Source organism: Triticum dicoccoides, chromosome 4A (genome assembly GCF_002162155.2).
Source record: "Triticum dicoccoides isolate Atlit2015 ecotype Zavitan chromosome 4A, WEW_v2.0, whole genome shotgun sequence".
NCBI lineage: Eukaryota > Viridiplantae > Streptophyta > Magnoliopsida > Poales > Poaceae > Triticum > Triticum dicoccoides.
The window spans coordinates 720,324,833-720,331,219 of record NC_041386.1 but is presented as its reverse complement, the minus strand read 5'-3'; positions in this window follow the sequence as shown (position 1 = coordinate 720,331,219).

The following is a 6,387-nucleotide window of genomic DNA, read 5'->3' as shown; positions in this document are numbered from 1 at the left end:
GGGGGGGGGGTATGTATCTTAATTTTATTGGTATTAGTTAATTAACCATCATAAATAATGGATAATCGTACATGATGCATTGCTCAATTCAAACCCTCAATAATTATACCACTCAATATATCAATACATGATCTAGATATATACAGACGGTGGGTATGATAGGCCGCATGTTCGTCACTTGATCTTATCTGACTCGAAGGATGACAAACCCCTGTAAAGAGTGGTTAAGACTTGGATCTATTTGTTTGGGCTTGGCATATCCGTTCTTGTCTTACACTCAAGTTGGAATTGATAACTTTGTAAGCATAGTTAGACCTTGGATCCATTTGAACCAATGGATGAAAGGGCAAGATTTCGCAACACTGACGAAATATACAAGTTCCTTCTTATGTCTCTGTGTAATTAGCACTCTCAAGTCTCAACTCTGAAAGTCTGATTTACCAAGTGTGTACCTGAGAATATGTGGGCTCACCATCACCATAGTGACAGGCGTTGTCTCTTTCCCAAGAGTGTCTTCTTAGAAATCCACTTTAATCACTCTGCAAGTTTGCATCGCTGAAGAATGGTCTCAAAAAGCCACAGGTACAACGGAGGAGAACGTTAATTAGTTTGCAACCAAGTGTAGGAAAAATCCAACAATCCAAACTTTACAGGTGTAGGAAAAATTTAACAATCCAAGTGTGTTCTCTGCTCAAGTCTTCATATTTCATACAGTCCACTTCAACCATGTATTGGTATTACTTAGTTAATTAACCATTACAAATAAAGGTGACGGGACATCCATTGCTCAAACCAAACCCCCAATTAATACTTGGAGCGCTCAACTTGATCATACATGATTTAGATATACACAGTGGTGGGTCTTGTTTATGTTTTTATCGACCCACCCACCACGAACTGTACATACAACTGCCCCATGAGCTTAGACGTTAGCGCATCCTTTCATCTAGAAAAGCTTATACGCATCTTATACTCTAAGAAATATCAAGTGAGTCGCTGGATGACATCTGAACAAGCAGATACTAAAAGATGTCCCGTGGGCGTTAATTAATTGGTAATATACATTAGTTTTGTCATTTGCAGATCAATTATTGCCATTGCTAGCAAGCTATAGCTAACATCATGATCGTTACAGTCCACCTGAATTTCGAAAGGAAGACTCGATCAATGGAGACACCAGCAGGCTGGCCGGCTCTTGTTTATGATTTTCTCGACCCACCCCATCTTAATCAGCAATGACTAAGTGAGTTCTCTGCTCAAGTCTTTCTGTTTTATACAGTCAAACAGTAACCATTGGTATTAGTTAATTAACCATCATAAAGAAAGGGTAATGGTACATGATGAATTGCTCAAACCATAATTGTAGCACTCAACTTGATCATACATGATTTCAGATATACACCGTGGCGGGTAAGGTCAGATGTTGTCTGAACTCTCATGTCTGATCGGCTGCTGTTCGTCAATTGATCGTATCTGAATCGCCGGTTGAAAAAACTTGTAACGAGTTGTTAAGACATGGATCTATATGCTTGGTGCTTGGCAAGTTCGTTCTTGTCTTATTCTTAAGTTGGAATTGATAAGTTTGTAAGCATAGTTAGACCTTGGATACGTTCCGACCAATGGATGAAAGGGCAAGACTTCACAACACTGACTAAATATACAAGTTCCTTCTTATGTCTCTGTGTAATTAGCACTCTCAACTCTGAAAGTCTGATTTACCAAGTGTGTATCGGAAAATACGTGGGCTCACCATCACCTTTTCTTTTTCTGAGCGTATGGCCTCACCGTCACCTTAGTGACCGGCGTTGTCTCTTTCCCAAGAGTGTCTTCTTCGAAATCCACTTTAATGACTTGTTTAGAGATTGGGAGAGAGGTGAACTGGATCTGTTCAGACTTAATTTCTCCCTTCTCACTCTAGTCCCTAAAGAGGTGGATGCTGTCAGACTTGAAAAATTCAGACCTTTGACAATGACTAACTCTAGTTTCAATTTTTTTTCAAAATGTGTTACTAACAAGTTTGGCCCTATCTGCCATGAGCTCATTTCACCAAACCAAATTGCTTTCATTAAAAGCAGATATATTGTGGAAAGTATAGTGGCAGCACATGAAATTATTCATGATGTACACGCCAGGAAGAAATCTGGTTTTGTGTTTAAACTAGATTATGAGAAAGCTTATGACATGGTTAACAGAGAGTTTCTAATTGATGTAATGACCACAAGGGGCTTTAGCCCTGGCTGGATCAATAAAATTAAGTCTCTGTTGATGAGGACATCAATACCATTGTTACACCAACAGACCCTGCTGCTATATATACTGGACCAATTACTAGAGCTCGCGCACGCCAACTAAATTACCAGCTACTTTCGTTTCTTGGTAATGATTCTAATGTTCATGAGAATATGATGCTGCCTAAATTGGATACATTTGTTTTGCTTACAAATGAAGGGCCTAGCTTGGAGAAGAATGAACATTGGAGCAAGAACAAGCATGGAGATGATGGCATGCGCAAGGGGAACAAGAACGGAGTTACAAGTGATGATTTCAGGTCTTTGAAGCCACCATAACTAGTGCATGAAGCCTTGGACGAAATATACAAGATGCCACTTCATAAATTTCGTCCAGAGGCTATTATAGGTGCTGCGTCACCTTTTTATTGGGCCAGGCCTATGTAATTTCGAAATACATAAGTATAGGCTATTTTTAGAGTCCGTATGTGTGGGGAAACAAGAGATAGGGTTGATTTCGGACCCCTCCACCAAGGGCCACGAAATTCCCCCTCTCTTCCTCCATATATACAGCCCTTAGGGCACTGTTTAGACTTTGGGGTTTTGTTTAGATTAAAGTTCGCCATAGTTGCAACTTCGCGTACTTCGTTTGTGTTCAACGACCAGACAAAGGCGTCACAAAACCCCACCTTGATCAATAAAGCTTTCATCTTATTTTCGCAATATCCAGATTGCAATCTTAGTTTCTTGCTTGTTCTTCGTTTGCTCGCAGGAAACAGACCCTCGTGGTCAGGTTGATCGTGCTCCGGCGTGGTCAATAACCTCTCGGAGTTGGTTTAGCGATTGCTAAGGCGCGACTTCCTCGCACGTTCGTAGTCGGATCGTCAAAGTCGACTTCCCCCAAAGCGATATCCATCATCTCATCGAAAGACGGGACACCTTTGCATCTATCAAGTGGTATCAGATTTCTAGGTTGCTCGGTGAGATTTTACAGTTTTTTGTAGTTTAGATCGAGTCTTTTCTTCATACCTATAGTCCACAAAAAAGCCACAAAAAAATTATGGTTAGTTCATCATATCCGAACCAGTCTGAGCCATTGCATAATCTTTTCTGTATTTGCGTTGTTGAATTTGCGGTTGCATCGTCGTGTCTAGTTGCTGGTCTTAGTGTCTAGTCCTTTAGAGTTTCGAGTTCTGTTCACAAGTTGTCACGCCGCCGCCGCATCATCATCATCACCGCTGCCATATACCACCATCGTCATCACCGCTGCCATATACCACCATCGTCATCACCGCTGCCATATACCACCATCGTCATCACCGCTGCCATCTACCACCATCGACATCACCGCAGCCATATACCACATATCCACATCCATCACGCCAATCCGAGTCCACCTGCAACATATATCTGCCACCAGTCCGAGTTCCACCAGATTCATCTCCGCCACCAGTCCGAGTTCCACCAGATTCATCTCCGCCACCAGTCCGAGTTCCACCAGATTCATCTTCGCCACTAGTCCTAGTCCGAGTCTAGTATTTGTTGCTTTGTTTTCGACTTCCAGATCACGCCATACTCCGAGTCGTGATAGAGAAGGACTCCCGAACTTTCGTGTTACCCGCAGTAGAAAAATAGCTCCAGTTTCAAAAAAAAACTAAGTCCGAAAAATTCTGGCCAGGCAGTTTCTAGACCATTTGTAGACTTTTTCGGAAAAAATTGTTGCGGAGCAAAAAAAAAGAGAAAAACAAGTGCAAAAAAATGCAAAAAAAAGAGAAAAAAAATTCAGAGTGTCCTCCCTTGTTTACGTGCAGCGCCGTGATTTTGTTAGTGTTCTAGGCTCGCGTCTCTAGCACAGTCTAGCCTAGGACCAGTACAGTACCGTCGTTGAGCGTTTATTCAACTTTGCATCTCTGAATTGATTATTGCTGACCCTTTTTGCTACTATATTATAAGCCTTCCCAGCTCCACATACATCTACGTCGTGTGTTTGATTCTCCCTGGTAATCGCTTTATCCAAGCTTTGAGAGTTTTGACTACAACAGTTGCCGATCACCACCTGCTGCTGGGTAAGAACTGGTAAGAATTTGAGATTCGCTTGAAGGATTTGTGACACACCACCACCACCTTCGCTTCCTAGTAGTCTGTAGAATCATATTATTTTATGTTTCTATTGCTGCTAACCATGCCAGGATCACAAGCCGATGAGACTGATTGGGAGAACCTGACAAACAAACAACTACATGATAAATTTCAGCAAATGATGAGTGGACAGGTGCAAGATGTGCTAAACAGATTTGACGAGGCCATGGAGAAGATAGATGGCATTGAGAAGACGTTCGAAACAAAGCTTGATAGCAAGTTTAATGAATTGCTTGCGCGTTTTCCACAACCACCGTCGGCTGCACCTATCGCACCTCTGCAACAACAACAACAACGCCTCCTTCCGAATCAGTATGGACGAGTGAAGCGTGTTCCTATTGAGGATGGCCAAACTTCTGGTGCTGTTGTTCCTGTTGTTGATGCTTCTTTGGCTCATGCTACTGCTGCCGCTGGTACCCAGGAGGATGATGAGTATGCGGGCGATTATGAGGATGAGGTTGATCAAAATCAGAACTACGTGCAGCCACCAGCACCACCACCACCAGGTCGACCTCAGGTATATATTCGTAATGGTAGGCCTGCACCACCACCTCAGGTACGAGATGATGTCCATATTCCTAAACTGAAATTGAATATTCCACCACTTGAGGGTAGATATGTTCCTGATATATATCTTACTTGGGAGTTAAAAACTGAACAACGTTTTACATGTTTACAATATCCCGAGGAGAGACGGGTTGCTGCTGCTGTTTGTGCTTTCACTAGTTTTGCATGTGTATGGTGGTCTGAACATTGTAGATTATATCCTATTCCAGCTACTTGGGCTGCTTTGAAAACTGCTATGCGTACTCGTTGGGTTCCACCATATTATCAACGTGAATTGCTTCAAAAATTGCAGCGTTTAAGATAAGGAAAAAATTCTGTAGAAGAATATTATCAGGAATTACAAACTGGCATGATTAGATGTGGTATTGTTGAGGAGAATGAAGCTATGCTTGCACGTTTTACGGGTGGATTAAATAGAGAGATTCAGACCATTCTAGAGTATAAGGAGTATACTAATATCACTCGTTTATTCCATCTTGCTTGTAAAGCTAAACGTGAAGTGCGGGATCAACAAGCAATGGTGCGCACTAACTTTTCTGCAGGTCGATCTTCTTCATGGACACCGCGTGCATCTTCTACTTCCACTGCACCAGCAACTCCATCAGGTGCCATCTCCAGTTGTGATACAAGAAAGCAGGCACAACCACCATCATTTGCCAAGAGCGCACCTGCCGAGCCTGCACAGAGCTCTTCTTCTTCCATGGGATCAACAGGGCACACAAGTGATATTATTTGTCATCGTTGTAAGGGAAGAGGTCATTATGCGCGAGAATGCAAATCTCAACGTGTGATGATTGCTACTGAGGATGGTGGGTATGAGTCCGCTAGTGACTATGATGAGGAGACTTTGGCTCTTATTACACGTGAAGAACATTGTGGAGATGATTCTGATCATGAGACGCAATACATGGTTCCTGAAGACACTGACAGGTATGAATGTTTAGTTGCTCAACGTGTTTTGAGTGTGCAGGTCACACAAGCTGAGCAAAATCAGAGGCACAATTTGTTCCATACCAAGGGAGTTGTGAAGGAACGTTCTGTCGCGTCATCATAGATGGAGGGAGCTGCAACAACTTGGCTAGCATGGAGATGGTGGAGAAGCTTTCTCTCACCACAAGACCACATCCACATCCTTACTACATCCAATGGTTCAACAACAGCGGCAAGGTTAAGGTAACACGTGCTGTTCGTGTGCATTTTAGTATCTCTACATATGCTGATTATGTTGATTGTGATGTGGTACCTATGCAAGCATGTTCCTTATTACTTGGTAGACCATGCCAATTTGATAAAAATTCTGTACACCATGGTAGAAACAATCACTATACTCTTGTTTATAAGGATAAAAATATTACTTTGCTTCCTATGACTCCTGATTCCATTTTGAAAGATGATATTAATAGAGCTAATAAAGCAAAACCGGAGAAGAATAAGAGTGAAAATCAGATTGTGG